General features: G+C 54.7%; 1 protein-coding gene across 4 annotated transcripts in view; it reads right to left on the reverse strand.

Moving 5' to 3' along the window:
- The window catches only part of PIK3R5 (phosphoinositide-3-kinase regulatory subunit 5), a 66,570-nt gene extending 48,389 nt beyond the window's left edge, over positions 1 to 18,181 (reverse strand). For all 4 annotated transcript variants that reach the window (XM_038536859.1, XM_038536857.1, XM_038536858.1 and 1 more), the window contains exon 1: positions 18,053 to 18,181. The gene's annotated coding sequence lies outside the window, so the exon portion shown is untranslated. The remainder of the gene's footprint in view (positions 1 to 18,052) is intronic.
- Positions 18,182 to 19,823: the final 1,642 nt, after the last annotated feature.

A 19,823-nucleotide genomic window follows, 5' to 3' on the forward strand; every position in this document is an offset into this window, starting at 1 on the left:
GGGGCCCCAAGAGTCCCCTCTGTCTCAGCATCAGAGTCTCCATAGAAAAAGTGGCTTCCGAAGGCCCCTCCAGCTCCAGGTCTGACCTAGGAGGGATGAAGCATTTCCCTTCCCAGCTACGTCACCCTCCTTTGTCAGCAAGGGACAGTGGCCCCAGCACTCCACTGAGACCACTTTGCTTCCTGTGTAAGCATGGTGATAAAGGTGGGAGGACCACAGGCCGGGTGGGTGGAGGACAGGTGCAGGGAAGCCCGACTCCACAGAAGCACATGTCCCTGCATCACCAAGTGATGTGCATCACCGAGATACAACACCTGTTTCCATGGTTCCGGAGACCCGCCTGCTCCCCACAGCAGTGACTGGGGGTGGCAACGAAGGTGTCAGAAGGCAAGAGGGACAGAGAAAGGGAGAGGGGGATGGGCGGCAGGGGGAGGAATGGCTTGAAGACCAGGGTTAACCAGAAATACCCTTGAAATGTCCCGGGACTGGGACAGATGAAAGAAGTTCAAAAACAAAAACAGAAAAGTCAAAAAGCACACCAGCAGCCCCAGTGTTTCCTGTTTTTCTAACAAATCACCAATGATTTCCAAGAAAAGCAAGCCGTGCTGCGCTCGGCCCAGGGCACAGCCGCAGAATTTGCACATCTGGCCTGTGCTTCGAGAGCACCGCGCACCCCTGGGGCACAGGATGTGGCGGACAGAGAGGTCTGCAGCTCCAGGATGCATGGGGGCGCTGGCCGGAGGCACTGGGGCCACCTTTCTGTGGGAAGGACCCTCCCCGCACCCCCGCTGCACCGTGGCCTCGCAGACCCTCCTGGGGGTCATTTCATTGGTGTGGGCTTCCCCAGGCCTGCCCATTTCCCTGAGAATTTCCAGGCTGGTGGTGCAGGGGCTTCGGGGAGACCCCGTGGGGCCAGCCAGGTTTCCCCTAGAGGAGGGCAAGCCGCCCCCATCCCCCGCCCATGACTCCTTGCAAGTGCTCCCCCTCCACACACATACACACACACACACACACACACAGAGGGTCCTAGGCTCTTTGCAAGTGCTCCGCCTCCAAACACACACACACACACACACACACACACACACACACACACATACACACACAGAGGGTCCTAGGCTCCTTGCAAGTGCTCCGCCTCCACACACACACACACACACACACACAAACACACATACACACACACAGAGGGTCCTAGGCTCTTTCAAAAGCCCCTGGAGCGAAGTGCAGACCCTGGAGCTGGGCTGAGGTTGGGTCCCCCTCTCACCTCCCTGGGAAGCACATCCCACCCCTGCCTGCCCACCCCTCCCCAGGAAAACCCAGCTGGCCCTGGGGAGCCCCTCACTGCACTCCTTCCCCCCAACCCCAGCCCTCTTCCCTGCCAGCCATTCCAGCGAGGGGAGGGGGGTTGCACTCACAGAAACCGAGCCACCTCACGTCAGCCTTTTCCAGGCTGGGGGTGAGCCCTACAGGCCTGCACAGACCACAGACCCGGCCTGCAGACCCATCATGAACCCCATCAGCATCCCGGGGAGACAGGTCAGAGGCAGGCTGTGGGTGGCATCGTGGATGAAGGCAGGAAGAGGCGTCCAGCCTCAGTCTGCCTTCAGCCTCAACTCCTCTTTGGCCGCTGTACGGGTGGGCAGAGCAATCCTTGGGTTGACATCACACACGCGCATCTTTTGCTGAACCATTTGAAAGCAAGCTGCCGGTTGCAGAGCGCGTGACAAGTCGCGACGGAACAGCAGATCAAATTGTATCCAATGCAAGTGAACATGGGCAGGTTCCATATGGTTCTATCTAATGTCCCAGTGTGCACGGCCTAAGGACCAGGGCATTCCCTGACCTGAGGACACTCCGGAGCAAAAGAATGACAGCGACGCAAGGTCATCTGCTGCGCCCCTGGGGGTATACCTACTTTGCAGAACACCTGCTCCATGCCTGACTACCCACCATCCCCACATCCCCACGCCTCTCCTACCCTGCAGCCTGCCCCTCACCCATCAACAGCTGGAACCTGAGAGGGCTTGTGACTGCTTCAACCAGTTGATGACAGCGGAGGTGGTGCTATGTGGCTTCCCAAGCTAGGCTGTGAGGCGGAGCAGCTCCTGCCTCATTTGCTAGAGGCCTTGCTCTGGGAGCTCTGAGCAGCTGAGTAAGAAATGTGACTAGCCAGCTGGAGGTTGCCACTCCAGGAGGAAGCCCAGGCCGCTGTAGGCTCTCTGGTTTACAGGTCCAGTCGCCAGGGATCCACATCTTCCCGGCTGAGGCTCCCGGCATTGCACACAAGCCAACCCCGTGGGGCCCTGGCCAAATTCCAGGCCCCCTGAATCCATGAGCGGACTCACATGGCTGGCCTTCTACCACTGTGGTTTGTTACATGGCAATAGCATCTGGAACATACATACCTGGGGAGGCCCCACACCATGACAGAGAGCTGGCCCACACGGCTGGAAGCTACTGGACCATGTGTTCAGAAGAGCCCAGATGGAACGGCTAGAGAGAAAGCCGCTCAGAGATGGAGGCCGTCCTCCAGGCAGCTAAGATAATCACAAGCAACTCAGAGATGAATGGGCCCTTAGAGGATGTCCAATCTATATTCATTTACTCAAATAAAAACTTCTCTTATCAAATGAATATGACCACAAGATATTTTGCTGGATGCCGTGGTAGATGCAAACATGACTAATACACCGCCCTCGCTTCAGACACTGAGCTCTGCTGACACCAGCATGGAAGGTGCCACCTCCTGAGGACGGGCATGACCGTGGCAACTCCTGCCTCAGGACCTTTGCACCTGCTCCTCCTGATGACTGGAGTGCTCTTCTCCCAGATGTCGGCGAGGCTCACTCCCTCACTGCTTTCCAGTCTTGACCTTAGTTCTCAGTGAGGGCTTCTGGCAAACCCCACCTCTGGCACATCCTGTTTCATTCTTCCCACCTCTTTACCACCAACTGACAGGCTGTGCATGCTACTGATTGGTTCTCATACCTGCTGCCCATTCTTTTCCTCCAGCCCAATTAGAATGTAAGCTCTACCAGGGCCTGGCACATATTCTCTGGAGGAAGGAACAAATAATGAACTAAAGAGGGAATAATAAAGAGATTTCAAGGATGTCAAAAGAAGAGAGACGGGCATGGAATCACACACGCCTTGCTGACTGAGATACGGACGCTGCTTCTCTCACATGAATCATCAGACTGAGTCACAGCAAGACCTCAGGATGGTGGCAGGCTTCACCGAGACAGCAGCTGGCAAGTCTCTTTAGGTTAAAATCAAGCCATCTGATGAACTGTGGTACCTCTGATCATCTGATGTCTTGGAAGGTCAAGAAATCAGAGAGGATGACTTAGTGGGGGGAGAAAACCCTGCACAGTAAACACCAGAGCCGAGTCACAGAGTCTCCCTGAAGGAAGAAAGTGTGTGTGTGTGTGTGTGTGTGTGCGCGCGTGCGCGCGCATGCGCGCGCGCGCTGCTGGGGAAGCAGCATGATTTCTGGGATACACAGGGATAAAGCTGGAAGGGAGGTCCTTAGAAAAAGAATGAACACGAAAGAGCAAGGGGTGAGCATGTCAGGAAAGCGAGGCTTAAGAACATCATGAGGGACATCACAAAGGGTCTATAGGGTTATTTTCAGAACCCAAGCCTGGGGATGAGGCTAGTCACTCTGGGCAGGTGGGCCAGGAGTTGCAGATGCTCTAGAGAAAGCAGAATGTCTCCCCCACCTATTTCCTCCATCACTCTTTCTCCAAGAGAACAGTCTTCCCACCGCAAAGTACAGATCAAAGAGGGTTTATTTAAGCGACTGCAAGCACGTATTCAGGGTCCTCTTTTAGAGGGTCCAAGTAGGCCCTGGGGATCCAAAAATCCCAAAGAGCTCGAGCCTGGATGGCAAGATGGGCTCCCATGAAGTCTCCATGCATGGTAGTAGGACCACCCTCACCAGGCCACCCTCAGCACCAACAACAAACAGAAAACAGAAATCACTGGAAAAACGGGCAAAAGACTTAAATAAAAATCTTGCATGAAAGAGGCTCTCCCAATGGCCAATAAACATGAAAAGGTGCTCGATTTGATTAGTCATAGGGGAAATGCAAATTCAAACCATGATGCAATACCACTACATACCCACCAGACTGGCCAAAATGAAAAACATAGAAAACCCTGTTTGTGAGGATGTGAGGTACCTTGAACCCTCACGGCTGCAGGCGGGTGTGCAAGCCAGGACAGCCACTTACCAAATGGAAAAACTGGTGAGCGGTGCCCACTCAAGGGCAACCAGTGCGTGCCCCATGTCCCAGCAACTCCCCCTCACAGACTTTTACTCAAAAGGATGTGCACCACAAAGTTCAGAGCAGCACCACTCACAGGAGACTGGACCCAATGAATGAGGCATCCAGCGTAGGTTAATACAGGGCAGGTGCAAGGGGAGAAGAGGAGGGAGGTGGGAGGAGGCAATTAGCAAGGCTTCTCTAGATGGTAATTTCCAAGATAACTGTTCAGGAAGGAACAACTGCTGTGGGATTCAGGCACAGAGGTAGGAAGATGGAACAGAGGTGGGATTTAGGCACAGAAGCGGCGAAACATACAGAAGTGACAGCATGGTCTCTTTCGGGAAGGGCAGGGGGTCAGCCTCTACTGGAGGCTAGAGTATGACACAGGGAACACTGGGAGATTTGGCCCCATGGGCTGGGGTGGCAGATGGGCATGGCCTTGGATAGCAGGCTAAGTGTTAAGGGTTTATTCAAGGGCCTTGTACCGCCTTTGCCAACTTTTCATCTGGCGAGCGACCCATCAGCCTTGGGATTCAGAAGATCACGCCAATGAGGGGGTTGCAGGGAGGCCTGGGAGAGCCAGCTGCCACAGAGGGCTCTGAAGTCAAATAGAGACTGTGCTGCTTAAAATGAGCTGAGAATCGCACATGAGGATAAATCCACCTCAGAGTCCTATGGAAACCAGAGTTTGTGAAAGGGAGCTGCTACCGACAATCTTTGAAGAATGCAAGCAAATGACAGACGTACAAGAGAAACGCACAGTGTGGGCCAGGCAGACAAGAACAGAGATGGACACTAGGAAAGGCTGTCCCAACGTTAGAGGATAGCAAAATGTAGGATCTTGGGCCGGCCAGCACCCCCCACCCCCAGGAAGAGCTGTCTGCACACCATTAAAGGCACTTTGGGAACATTCAGGAAAGGACCCGGGGACCACCAGGGCCTGGGATGGCTTCACTTCACAGTAATGCAAGAAGATGCACAACAGCATCTCCGGATCTGAGCAGGTCCTGCTAGAGCCCCTGTGAGAACGTGGAAAAGCTCCAGCTGAAGAAACGGATGGATTCACCGCTGGCTCAGCAATCACACCCAAAAAGGGCGTCGAGGATCTCCATCTGCACTCTGGTTTGGCCCTTGACAGCGCGCCATCTTTAAACACACAGCTTGGTGGCGCTGTGGACCTTCACACTGTCGCACAGCCGCCACCTCCATCCATCTCCAGAACTTCTCCATTTCCCAAAATGAAATTCCATACCCATGAAACACCAACCCCCACCCCTCGACTCCCCTCTTCTTATTCCCGAGCCCCTGGGGGGTCACTGGTCTTCCTTCCATCTTCTAGGAGTTTGGCGACTCTGGGTTCCTCATGTATGAGAACCATGCCATCTTTGTCCGTTGGTGACTGGCTCATTTCATTTCACATAAAGTCTCGAAGGTTCATCTATATCGTAACATCTCAGAATTTTACTCTTTTTTGAGGCGACATAATATTCCATTACACGTATGTGCCACATTGTGCCTACCCCTCACTGCAGATGGGCATTTGGGTTGATTCCAGCTTTTGATACAGAATGCCATTTTTTGTTAACAGTTTTCAGTAGAGCTCAGAACGCATGCTCACCACACAACGGAAGGGTAAAGAACCTTTATATGACAGTGAGGATACAGAAAGACCTCAAACTGGGACACCTGGATGGCTCAGCGGTTGAGTGTCTGCCTTCAGCTCAGGGCGTGATCTCGGGGTCCTGGGATCGAGTCCCACATGGGCTCCCCGCAGGGAGCCCGCTTCTCCCCTCTGCCTGTGACTCTGCCTCTGTGTCTCTCATGAATAAATAAATACAATCTTTAAAAAAAAAAAAAAGAGAAAGATCTCAAACTAATGGGAGTCCAAATGTGGACGAGACTCCTAATTGTCCCCCTACATCCATTCTTTCTTCCATAATAATTTAACGTTTAGAAATTTTAGTTTACGTTTCCCAGACTCTATTGCAGCCAAGCGTCACCATGTGGCTACATTCTGGCTATTGGAATATAGGTATATATTGATGAGTGCAGTGTCTGCATCATGGCTTCTTTCTTCACTTTCCTCCCCTTGCTAGCTGGAATGCAGATACAATGGCCACTGCTATGGCAGTCATTATGTACCACTAGATGAAAGCCGCATGTTCAAGCAGGAAGATCAACAAGATGGAAGGAGCACAGGTTCCCAACCTATGAAGCTGTCATGTAAAGTCTGAATGGCTTACACTCAGCCCATTACACAAGAGAGAAGTAAACTCCTCTGGTTTACGCCACCGCCATGTTGTGTCTCTCTGATACAACAGGAAAACCAACACACACAACTAATATTTCAGTCAATATGGAGTTGTCTAAGTAGTAAAGTTAGATTTTTGTTTGAGCTATCACTGTGTCATCTAGATACCGCTGGTGGGATTTCCCCCAAATTTGTAGAGTATGTTTTATGATCTGACCTTAGAGACCACATTGTGTGCCCCCCAATTCTCTTGTAAGGAGACACACCATAAAAGGTGAAGTCATATCCCCAGAAGAGCACCATGCATCTTCTCTATGGCGAGCCCACCTCTGTGTATCCCACACTGGAGAAGCATCAGTGGGGACTCGATTATTTAAAGATTTGTTTCTTTGGAGCAAACGGGGTTGACCAGCTAGTCCTGAAGCAATTCAAGTGGAGAGGGTATGGTTTTGATACGGGAATCAGAGATCCCCTCTGACTGGTTGGGTGGATGGGACCCACAAATAAACATTTCCTCCTTAAATAAGATCCGACTGTTTTGTGAACAATTATGGCCCAAGGCAAAGCTAAGAAGATGATAAAGATCAGTGATTGCCAGGGGTGGTGGGAAAGGAAGAAATAAATAGGCAGCACACAGAAGGATTCTAGGGCATTCTAAATGCTCTGTATAACATTATAATGATGGATATAGGTCTTTATAGATTTACCAAACTCATAGAACGCACAACACCAGGAGTGAACCCCAAGTGAGCTCTGCATTGGGTGACGTGTCAATACATGATGTGACTATGATGTGTCAACAGAGGTTCACTCTTGGTTAAAAAATGTACATTCTGGTGGGCGATGCTGAGAACAAAGGAGGCTATGCATGGGATGGGGGGTAGGGAGGTGTACCAGAAATCCTGGCATCTTCCTCCCAATTTTAATGCAAACCTAAAATTGCTCTAAAGAATCAAGTCTTTATTTAAAAGGGGGGGGGGGGACACCTGGGTGGCTGAGCGGTTGAGCGTCTGCCTTTGGCTTGGGGTGTGATCCCAGGATCCAGGATCGAGTCCCACATTGGGCTCCCCTCAGGGAGCCTGCTTCTCCCTCTGCCTATGTCTCTGTCTCTCTCATGAATAAATAAATAAAATCTTAAAAAAAAAAAAAGATAATCCTGTTGCCCACTCCATGTACCAGGCAGGTCACAAGGTCACAGGAGTTAACGGAGTGTGAGAAGTAATCTCTTATCTTTGAAAGCACTTAAGTGTGGAGACGGAGTGGGGGAAGTAGACTCCAAGGGACCCAGCTCTGGACCCAAGGTAGGACAGATCTGTGGCCCCGACCCAATCTCTTGAACACTCCCCATTCAGGAGTCCTGATGGAGAGCCAGCACAGCAGAGCCTTGGTCCAGGAAGGGGCATGCTCCGTCCACTCAGGACATTGTTGGATAGTGACAGCTCACTTGTCAACTCCCCCAGGTCCCCAGCACCTTGTTTTTCCAGCTGACTCAGGTACCTTCTAGCACAGCCTCCTCTCCCAACCCACACAGCTCACATGCCATAGGCCTGAGCTCCCTAGCACCACTAGCTCATGAGTGTGTTCTCTGGATGCACCCAAGGTTAGTCCTTCTCTGACACCACCTCTCATCTCCCCCTCAAACAACCTCCCCCAGCCAAGCTAAAGGAGGGGGTGTTATGACCAATTTCTTTAAAAACCCATGCCTTCACTTTTTGTTTTTTGGGTTGTTGGGGTTTTTTTTGTTTTTTGTTTTGTTTGTTTTTGTTTGTTTTTGTTTTTTCATCTTTATAGCACCTTATACACAAACCACTATTATCACACCATGACCCCACAGGCCGATATGAAGTCACAGGAGTCCTCTGCATCTCTGCCCTGCAGCTGGGGAGCTCCTGCTCTACCACCTTTCTCCTAATTGGTTCAGAATTCACTGCAGAAAACCATCTCGGGGCATGAGAAGTCAGGTGGCGATGGTGAGCCCCTTCTCCAAATCACCTGCTTGCTACTGCAGAGGGAACGCTGTCCCCAGGCCCCTGGAGCCTAAGGCACTTTACCAGACTCGTCCAGACGCTTCTATTGGGTCACAGAGATAGAAGGGGATCCTGGACACAAGCCTGTGCTCTTCTGTGTGTGTCAGAGCAGTGGTTCCGGGCTGCTAGGGGGACCCCAGAGCTGCTGCCACAAAGGTTTGAGGAGGCAGGCAGGGAGGCCAGTCTCAGTCCCCTTGGCTCGTTTCTCAGGTGCGCACAGAGAGTAGCATCACAGTCCATGTCAGATGAATCGGGATGGGAGGGTTCTCTCTCCTGGGGAGTCTTTCCCAGTCCTCTCTCCTCCCCCCCAGAAAGCCTTCTTTCTTCTCCAAACCATTACTCCCATTCAAAAAGGGGGGGAAAAAAAGAAAGGAAAAACAAAAAAAGAACCTTATCCTTGCTTACCCCAACCCATCACCCTGCTTGGGAGTGACAGAGGGGGTCTCCCGTTGCTCTAAAGGGTTCCCACTGGACTAGCAGAGCCACACTCGTCAACAAAGCTTTATACGCCTTAAAGGGCAACATGCAAACTAATGCTTATTGCTAGTCCTTAACTTTCTCCCAACTTAAAACTTGGGTCCTACACCTCCCTTGGCCCCTTCCAAGGCTGGCATGGCCAGGCACCCCTGGGGATGTCTGAAGAATCCCCAGAAATCCTCCAAGCATGTCTCTGCCCCGCTCCCCCTGAAAACACGGCTCCTGATTGCCCCACAGCCTGCGGGGGAGGTAGGACAGGAAGCCCCTCAGCCTTGTAAACATCATGTTGCAAACAGACACTTACTTCCCCAGGCTCCTACTCACTATACAGAAGTGGCCAGCAGTCTGGGAGTGACTTGTTTGGGGGTGGCTCCCCGGGGCTTCCCCAACTGTCGGACTCACAGAACTGCTGTCTTAAATCTGACTCACCTGGAAGGTGGAGGGCGGGTTCCCAAGGAGTGGGGTCTCTGCATGCGGAGTTTGCAAGGGGCTCCTGGGGCCTGGAGGGCCATGGCAGTGGGGAGAGGGGAGGGACGGAACATCTGCCTTGCCCTGTACAGGAAGGCAGAGATACAGGATTTTGCTCCTTGGGATGCCCACAGAATCTACTGCGGGTGCCTGGAGGGTGCAGTCCCTGAGTAGGGGGATGATTGAACCCCACAGGATCTCACATGGGGGTCAATCACCTGCCATCTGAGGGCCTCCTCTGCGTGGCTGGCTGCTGGCCCAGGCAATCATTCATTCGGCCAACACTGACTGAGCATCACCAAACCCTGGCCCTGCCAGGCAATGGGGAGAAGGTACTAAACACAACGGTTGGGGAGTCTCTTCATCGGGAGGAGCAATGGGCAAGGCCAGAGCACATTTAGGTCCCTGGAGAAACTGAGTCAGGCAGCCTGGCTGGAGAAGGGCTGAGCCTTCATGGAAGACTCAAAGAGCAGGATTTGGCATTGACACCTTAACGGGGAGGGGAGCCAGGGACTCTGGCTTCCCCTGGGAGGCAGGCTGTTACCAGAGCACCATCATGAAGAGTCTGCTGGTAAAGCAAGGAAAGCTGTGGCCCAGAGACCCCTGGGGCAGGTGTACCGTGACCAAAGCTAAATGGCGTGGCAGGGGGAGTAGTGGGGAAGTGAGAGAAGCCAGACCCCTAGGAAAGGAGGCATCATGCAAGTGGCCCAAGAGTGGCCAAGGAAGACGGAGGGAGGACCCAGAGGTGACTCCAAGGTTTCAAGTCCAGGAGGCTGTTGTCACAGAGACAAGAATGGGGAAGTCCGCAGAGGAAGCCTGCTTTGTGGGTGAGGAGCAGGGCTCCAAGCAGGAATTGAAGTTGAAATAGCACAGAGAGCCGGTGGGGGCCTGGAGGCACAGGCGGGGTGCCGGGACCCGGGAGACACACCTGGCAGGAGGCGGCCACTGGGATTGGCCATCACCAAGCCACCGGTGACCTTGGATGGAGCCACCCTGTAGAGGACGTCACGCCCCAGCCCCCTGGGTTCCCTTAAGCGCAGCGCCAAGCCAAGGAAAACTCTGACTTTTAGTTTTCTCAGAATGAAACTCCCGAGATGTCAGTACAGAAGTGAATGCAAAACACAAAGGCCTCTGAAACACTGCTCAAAACTGCCCCCAAAACAAGAGGTCATTAATCCCCAAGTCCCCCTGGAGGTCGGGCAGGTGGGCCTGGGACAGCCGCCCAGTAAGGTGATCCTCAGAGTGCAGGGCTCGATGTGCATTCTTCACCAGGTGTTGGAAGCAGCTAAAGGCAAGAGAGCCCAGCAAAAGGCCAGGCGCCCACGGGACGTGGGCCAGGGTTCCCGGGTCCAGTGGCGGCTCCAGGGTCTCCCTGCCACGGATGGCTACACTTGGTTCCCAACGCCAAAGCACCCCTGCTCTGGGGGAACAGGCTGTGGGATTTGTAGGGGAACTGGCCAGCTTCGGGATTTGTTTATTCATGGCCACCCAACTTCTTAAATTCAAATTATGTTCTCAGAACAACCCATTTGTATACAACCCGCCAGACTTGGCCACTATGATTTGGAGAACTAGAGATCTGGGAATGGAGCAGTGCTGGCCTCCATTCTCACGGCAATCGTGTCTCCCTATGACATGTATTTCCCTTGAATGCCTCCCCCAGTGGGGAACTCATTACCACAAGGCCACCCAGCCCATTATGGATCTATTTTGAATTTGTCCAAGATCTTCCCTGCAGCAAGCTGTGGCCTCTTTAGGCCATGCTTCTTTTTTTTTTTTTTTTTTTTCTTCCTGGAGAATGATCTTCATGGAACAGACAGCCTTCACCTTTTCCCAAGGACACTGCCTTTCAGACATCTGGGGATAGATACAACTTGTCCCTGTCCCCCTCTTGTTAGGGGAAGACCCTCTGCTTCTTTTGTCATTTTGCATGACATCATCACTGTCCTAGCAACCTGTATCTGCGTGGGAAGTGGTTGATCAGCATCCCAGCTAGACCCGGCACCTAGAGTAGAACTGGGCCATGCCACAGCCCAAGGGCATGGAAATCTGTGGCTGGCTGTTGGAGGCCAAGAATCATAAGTGACACCCAGGCACCCGCTGGTGAGGCATGTGCCTGGAAGTTTCGGGAAGGTAGAATAGGAGGGGAAGGCGGCCTGGGCCTCCCTCCCATCCCGGAAGCCAGGATGTGCAGTGAAGAACTAAAAACTGGAGCCTTTGCCCTCACTTTCCAGGAACAGATCGCTCCCCTCCTCTGACCCGCGGTCCTGCAGTGCAGGAGATGAAACTCCTTGCAAAATCGCTTTGCAAGGCCAGCTCCTCCACACCTGACAATGGACAGAAAAAGAGGAAAATGCAGGTTGACCTGACTTTACAAGGAAGGATGCAAAAAATCCAAAAGAGGATCTGAGCCAGTCAAGCATCGCACTGTATTAAAAGAACAAAATGGGACACCTGGGTGGCTCAGCGGTTGAGCGTCTGCCTTCAGCTCAGGGCATGATCCCAGGATCCTGGGATCGAGTCCCACATCGGGCTCCTTGCATGGAGCCTGCTTCTCCCTCTGCTGTGTCTCTCATGAATAAATAAATAAAAATCTTAAAAATAAATAAATAAAAGAACAAAATGCCTTGACCAAACAGTTTCTTCTAGAAGCATGGGGAGGGCTCCATTCAAGGAAATTAATGACATCATTGTGTGACACAAACTGACATCAAGGCAAAAGGACAGAATCCTACCATCCTACTGAGGATCTCCTGGCAGATGCTTCCAGAACTGTCTGACAGACTTAACTTCCACTCATGCTTCTAAAAATCCTTAGCAATGAAGAACTGAGGAAAAGCTCCTTTGCACGTGGCACTTGACCGGGGCCCACGTTTCAGAGCACAAACCCCCAGACGGGGGCCGGTCCCTGGTGCTCTGGGAGCTGTGAGCACCTGAGGTAAAGGAAGAGCGATGCTGGGACACAGCAGAGGGCTTTTTGTAAGGATGCCGTAAGCAAAAATAATGCTCTTTTATCTTCTTGAAAATGGCCTGAATTCAAGACTTGATGAGAAATCCAGAAAGTGTAAGCATAGTTGGGGGGAGAGGGTGTGCTCAGTGAGTGGTCAGGGAACTCATCCCCTGCAAGTCCCCCCCAACACACACCCAGACCACCTTGACAGCTCACCAGCGAGTCACCCACCACCACCCCCAGCTGGCCTCCGGCCACAGCCCTCTCATGTGGAGCTGTGCCGGGGGTTACCCGAACAAATCGGTGGTGAGAAAGTCCTGTTTTTGAGAATGAGGGTTATTCAGCTGGCTTCCCCAGTGAACTACAAAGGCCTGAGAAGACCCTGACCTTTCATGCAAGACTCTGAAAGAGAGAGGGAGAGAACTCGCATACGTGTGCGCACACATGTGCTTTCTTTTCTGGCGGGGGAGGGGAGCCAGGTAATCTACCATCTGCATGACCAAGGAAGCCCATTATCTAGAGAGAGTTCGAGAATCTCCTGTGAGTGCTGTAGGGGTAGATGTGATCTAACCCAGAACACACACCGAGGAGGTGGGCTGCCTCAGCCCGGCTGCATGCAAGTGGCTGTGTGACCATCTGCCTTGTGCCGAGAGTCAACCCCTCCGCCCCCCACCGTTCAGACCCCAAGCCCTGCATAGCTGAGCACCTGGGTTGAGAAGACAACTCTGGATAGAGAGGGATGTGGGGAGCGTGAGCGGATGACAGAAAACCAGGGGTTCTTAACCCTGTAAGAGCAGCCGCTCTGAAGAGGCACAGAATGAAGGCCACATGGACTACATGGCAGTTTTCGGGGTGTGGGGGCTCCCTTCACTGCTTGTGGCCGACATGAAAGCACCAAGGCACAGGACACCCGCCAGGAGCCACGGCTGCGGTGAAACATGCTCCCTGCTGATGATCAGTGCCAGGGAAAAGAGAAGCACCTCTAACACAACTGATGGCCATCACGTCACTGAACTGGACTCGGAGTGTAGGGCAGGGGTCAGGGAGGCGGAGATGGGGCTGCGGGCTGAGCCCCTCATCTGTGCCACACATCGGGCGAGCTACCTGCCAGCAGGTGCTTTACTGGTGCTCACAGGAGAGGAAGGCCCAGGATAGCCCTCGGAGTTGCTGAAAGGGACACTTCATGGGTGGCACCCAAGACCACATAGCAGGTGCCCACTGATTTTAGGGATTATTGTTATTGGCATTCCTTAACCTCTTCTGAAAATAGTAGTCTATACTAACTTGACAGTTAAGTTTGAACCCATTCTTTTCTCCTCTTCGCCCCATGTTTTAGGTATACGTTACTATATTTTATATCTTTTTTCTTCCTATGCCAGATCTCTCAAGTCTCTCGTCATGAATACAAGTTCGCTAGGGAAGACTTTCCTTCACTCCCAAACTCTAGGGCGTTCCCTTTATGGAAAATCCGAGGCCCCCACTAATTCTCCCAGTTGGGGTGAAATGGCATGTGTGTCTCGTGTGTGGCCCACCCGACTAATCTCATGAGGGTGGGAACAGCGTCCGTGTTGCTCAGGACGACCCGAGAGAGCCCCGCTCGTGCCCGGCACAAGGGAGGTGTTCGGTGGAGAAGCGCTGAGCACGCGAAGGGACAGTGGGATGCAGGAAGACCACCTGCCATGTACCTGCATGCAGGTGAGAAGTGACACTCAGCGATATGCAGGGGGCGGACCCAAGGTCACGTGGAGGAGATGGCAGAAACAAGGCTAACCAGCCCAGAGCCACCTTCAGCCCTCATGCCCCAGCCCTGCCCCCACCAAGGAAACCACACAGCCTCATTTGCCTAGGTCAACAACAGCAGCAAGAAGACTCCAGAGGACATGAAAATGAAAAGCATACCCCTCCCTCCTGACCCCACCCTCCTGCATGCGGGCAACTCCCACGGTTAGAGCACATGGATTTCTTGCCTCTGACATCCTGGGGCGGGGGGCAGGGGAGCAGTTCATGTGACAGCTTAACAGCCTCACAGAGCATCAGGTGGCTCAGGTGAGCCAGCCAACAGGCTGCTGGCCAGACCCTGCAGGCCAGAGTGGTCAGTGCCCCGGCAGGAGGACACACAAGGTATCCAGGAAGGCGGTGAGGGTGGGAGGAGTGATCGGAGCCACAGAGTCTGGAGCAGATTGGAAAAGACTTCAAAGATGATGAGGTTTGAATGGGAGGATGGAGTCATGGTCCACAGGGCAGTAGAGGAAGGGAAGGGCAATGGCAGAGAAGGAATGGCAGGTGCAAAGGTAGCTCAGGCTAGCCTGAGCTTCAGGAGATAAAGCAGCAGGGTGGCCCAGAGCGGCTGGCGGGAGACCTGGCTCGCTGTTTACAGTTAAAAATCTTGCTCCGACTGGTTGCTGCATGTGACCATGGCAACAGAAGAAATGCTGAGCAGGGAGCTGGCATGAGGCTGGAGGCTGGGGTCTCCCACTGAGGCCACACTCTAGAGCCCAATGCCTAGTACCCCAGATGGTAGACCCACCAGACCCAAGAAGGACCCAGCTCCTGCTCTGTGCCACCGGTCGCCCACTGGGTCCTATTTCTCAGGCCTACGGTGCACCTTGCTACAGTTTATCTCCCTTATCCAGAAGGCACCTTGCTGAAACCCCCAGTTATCCAGAACCCACCTCCACGAGCCTGAAGCAAACAGAAAAGACCCCGTAGTGGGCCATGATTCATGCCCCAAAAGTCATGCCCTACAGGGCACGCACCTCATGCCCCCAAGCACACGCAAGATGTCACTTGGGCTTGGCCATCTCTGGTCAGGAACAAACGGACCAGAGTCAGCCTAGCTCTGGCACTTTCTAGCAGTGAGGCCTCGGTCCTTAGTTTCCTGACAGGTAAAATTCAGAGAACAGTTGTAGCTACCCCAGGGTGTGACCATGAAAACAAATGGACATGACGTGCTAAGCCCACAGGGCCCAACACCAGGACATTACAGCTGACCCTTCAAAAGATCCTGAATAAAGAAAGATAAATGAAAAGGGGCAGAAACTGTCCTGAGCAGACCCAAGGTACCGAAGAAAACAGCAGGTAGAGCCATGTGATGGTTTCCAAGAAATTATTAAATAACATACTATGCAGCATCTTTATATAGAGGCAAGCAGCACATCTGACAAAGATGTTCCTTTGCAACCGGGTACGGCGAAAAGTTGTGGCATCTAGGAGGGAGAGCTACTGGAAAAATCAATGTGTGCAAATTCACTTATGGGATGACATAATTCTGTGCACCCCCCCCCCATCTGTAAAACATACATTGAATTTAGCAGCATTGAAGAGGCCTTCATTGTACGGCATAGCATTATTTTGTGTGCTACCAAGAAAGAAATATTGCTATTTTTTGGTAAGATGCCATAGGTGGTGAGAAGCATCTTGATTTCTGAGCTGTTAAAATGTGAAAACATGTACGTCTTCAAATTGATGGAATATCCTAATATGCCATATACATTTGTTCTGGGAATGTCTCATCTTCCCTTGGGGCACAAGTCATATGTAACGCTCCTTTTGTCCCTTCCCACCCACATCAGTGCCCGAGGCTCAAAAATCAACCTTACCGGGATCCCTGGGTGGCTCAGCGGTTTCGCACCTGCCTTTGGCCCAGGGCGCGATCCTGGGGTCCCAGGATGAGTCCCGCATCGGGCTCCTGGTGTGGAGCCTGCTTCTCCCTCTCCTCTGCCTGTGTCTCTGCCTCTCTCTCTCTCTCTCTATGTCTATCATAAATAAATAAAAATAAGTTTAAAAAAATTTTTTTAAAAATCAACCTTACCACCTCACTCCTGCGTGACCACTCGTCACTATCTGGCCCCTCTAGAAGCTTCTTCTCTTAAGAAGGTGATCCAGGCCTTCAGCCCACTCACAGCTGAGCCAAAAAAGACTTTTGATCCGCAGGTATCCCTCAGGGCTGGCCAGGTCAGCCCACTGGGGTGAGCCTCTTGGAATGCAGGCAGAGTCAGCAGGGCTGGAGTACTCAGGTGCACTGGAGGTGGGGCCTCGAGGCTGCCCAAGCCAAGAGGCGGCTACAGGCTCCTGGCTCTCCTCCTCTGCCACTTCTCAGCCAGGGGGCCCCTGATCAGCATGGGGAGCCTCATCATCGTTAGCCCTCCAAATGTGCTTTTCACCTAGTACCACCACTTAGCTTCCACTGATTATTCTTGGAAGAAACAAACAGAGCAGCATTGGAACCAAGAAAGGGAGGCCGAGGAGGCCTGCTTCCATCACAGCTTGGGGAGAGAAGGTCATCATCTCCCACTTACGCTGGAGGTGTGTACATGGGGGATGGTGCTTAAAACCCCAATGGGGTCTAGCATACAAAGACCCCCAAGCCCACCTGTCCCCACAGTCCTGGCTGCTTATGCTTCAAAAAGCAAGGAAAGGTGTCCTGAAAAGAGATGGTACCCAGGAAAAGAGAATTTGACCATGGGAAACCTTCTTTGTCTTCCTGGACCTACACCAGGATGGGCACACAGAGGAAGCAGGGGAACCCCTGATCCCCCATACTCTCGCTCTGCAAACATCCAGGAAGCAGCTCCCATGTGCAGCTGGGAGGTCAGCCCACTGGGGTTTCTCATGTAAGCTCCCCACAGCCCCGGTGAGGCCACTAATTAGAGCCCGTCTTCCACACAGGGCAATGGGCTGGGGGAGGGCCAGAAGGGGCTGGAGGTCACACAGCAAGACCCCAGCGGCAACTCTGGTCTCCTTTCCACACCACACCGGGCTCCCAAGCCATGGCTCCAGTGCATCACTGAAGGAGCTTATTCAAATTTTAGAAAAATACAGATTGCAGACCACCCCCCTGAAGGCCGGGGCTGGGGCCTGGGGCATGGGTGCTCCGGCGAGCTCTGGGCGCCAGCGCCTTACCAGGTGGTCCAGGCCAGGAGGAAGGGTGTGGATGAGAAGGTGCGCGACCACGGGGCGGAGGAAGGGAAGGGCAATCCAGAAGGGGCCTTCCGGGCAGCCCTGGCCTACTTTTAGCCCTCATTTCGCCCGAACCCACCCCTCCTCTCGGCGCAGAGGCTTGTTAACTCACTCGATACCACATCCTGCCGCTTTCATCTCGCGTTCCTTTCCCCCTGAGCCATCGCCTTCCTCCCACTGACCTGAACCTCTCGCTTCTTTACCCCGGGCCTGGGATGGGCCAGCGCGCAGGCGCCCGCGCCCGCGCCCGCACCTGCACACACACCTGCACCCGCGCAGCGGCGGAGTCGCGCGGGGACACCCGGGGTAGAGGCGGCTCCTGCGCCCGCGCGCCGACGGGCGGCGCCCCAGAAGGGCGGCGGGTCCTGGCCGGGTCCTGGCCGCGGGGTCCTGGCCGCGCTCGCCGCCGCCGTCCCCAGGCCGAGGGGCTGCGGGCTCCTGACCCCCCCTCGGAGGACGCGGCCACACGCACCGCCCCGGGGGTCCCTTCCCTTCTGCCTCCGGGAGGATCGGGACGCGGGCGCGCGGACCTCCGAGCCCCGGGGCCGGGCACAGCGGCGGCAGCACCGCTCCCCGACGGCCCCCAGCCGCGCCCGCCCCGCCCCGCCCCGCCCCGCGCGCCCTCGCCGCCCTCCCGGCCACGCACCTGCAGTCCCCGCCGGGCGCCGAGCCCCGTCTCCAGCGGCGACTCCCCGCGGCTCGCGTGCGGTCGGGACCACGGCGCCGGGCAGCGGCGGCGCGGCGAGTCCCAGCATCGGCGGGGGCTGCGCTCCGACGGCGGGCGGGGGCGGGGCCACGCCGGGGCGGGGCGGGCCGGGGCGGGCCGGGGCGGGCCGGGGGCCCCGGCGGGTCTCCAGCGCCCCCTGGCGGCCGGGCGCGCGGACCAGGGAGGGCCCCGCGGCCCACGCGTCCTCCCCGCCCCGCCGGACCCCGCGCAGCACCCGAGCGGCGGCCCCCGCGCGGCGCGCGTGTGCCCTGGAAGGGACAGGCCCGCTGGGTACCCAGGGCGGCCACGGCCCGAGGGGCCCCGAGCACCCGCGACCCCCGGGAGTCAGGTGCCGCGGGTCCCGGGGGGCGGAAGCGCGGCCGCGGCCCCGCCGAGAGGGTGGGCGGAGCGGGCGGGAGACTTGGGGTGGGGGCTTCGCGGAAGGAGGAGAAAGAGGAAGCTCCGACGAGCTGCTTCCTTCTCTCGCTGCGACCCAGCGCCCCACTTCCTCCTCCTACTTCTATTTTTTTGGGTGCTCTTAACCTTGAAAATGCCTGCACCCCTGGCGCGCAGCCGGCCGCCTGGACCCCCACCCTTCTGCGAGGAGGCAGGCTTTCAGCCTCCGCCTGACTCCCCGCCGCTTCTTCCCCCGGGGGCCGTCACCGCCGAGGCCCGAGGACAAGTGGTCTCCAGAGTCCGGCCCGCTTCCTGCCCCTTTCCTTTCCCCCTACAGACCACGCTGCCAGGATATCTCCGGATCCCCTACGCTGGCCTGTGCCTCGTTTGCACACTTAACACGAGGGAAAGTTGTGCAGGCAGCCCTCGCAGGGAAAGAATAGCTCTTGATGTCAGAATTAGCAAAGGGCAGGACGCCTGGGTGGCTCAGCGGTTGAGCATCTGCCTTTGGCTCAGGACGTGACCCCGGGGTCCTGGGATCAGCTTCACATCGGGCTCCCCGCAGGGAGCCTGCTTCTCCCTCTGCCTGTGTCTCTGCCTCCCTCATGAATGAATAAATAAAATCTTTAAAAAATAAATCAGCAAAGGACAAGGCTGAAATTCCCACTTCCACTATTGAATGGGACTCTGTGTCACAATATCTGCACAAGGCGCTTGAAACTGGCCACAAGGTCTTTCGTTACTGTTGGTCAAAAGCCACAGCCCTACCTGAGGCTTGGAGAGACGTGAATGCCAATGACTGTTATTTTCTTGACTCCCAGAATACCAAGAAACAGCAACTTCCCCAAAGATGCAGAAACAGAAAGTACCCTTGGTGGAGCCCGAAGGTCCAGTTCCAGTCAACAGTGAGCGCAGGAGGAGCACCCAGCACCCCGCCGGTCCTCCTATGTGTCATCCACCAACCCGACCCCGGACCCCCGCAAGCCGGTTTCACAAGTAAGGAACCAGAGCCACGAAAGCCCGAGAGGGCACGCTGAGGTCACACGACTTGATAAGGTGGGCGAGGACTCTAGTCTCCCCAATCCCCACTCTTTTCCATCTGAAAAAAATAAAAGGAGAAGGGGGAAGACGGAGACAGCCCCGAGGTGGCCAGGGTGGGGACGATGGGAGCGGAACTGCCCTGGAATCAGGAACTGAGTCGCAAGGATGGCGCAGTGCATCCCGGATTGACGTAGTGGATTGAGATCACTTGCCAGGCTCAAGAAGACACTGGAGGTGGGATGCCTGGGTGGCTCAGTGGTTGGGTGTCTGCCTT

This window comes from Canis lupus, chromosome 5 (assembly GCF_011100685.1).
Source record: "Canis lupus familiaris isolate Mischka breed German Shepherd chromosome 5, alternate assembly UU_Cfam_GSD_1.0, whole genome shotgun sequence".
NCBI lineage: Eukaryota > Metazoa > Chordata > Mammalia > Carnivora > Canidae > Canis > Canis lupus.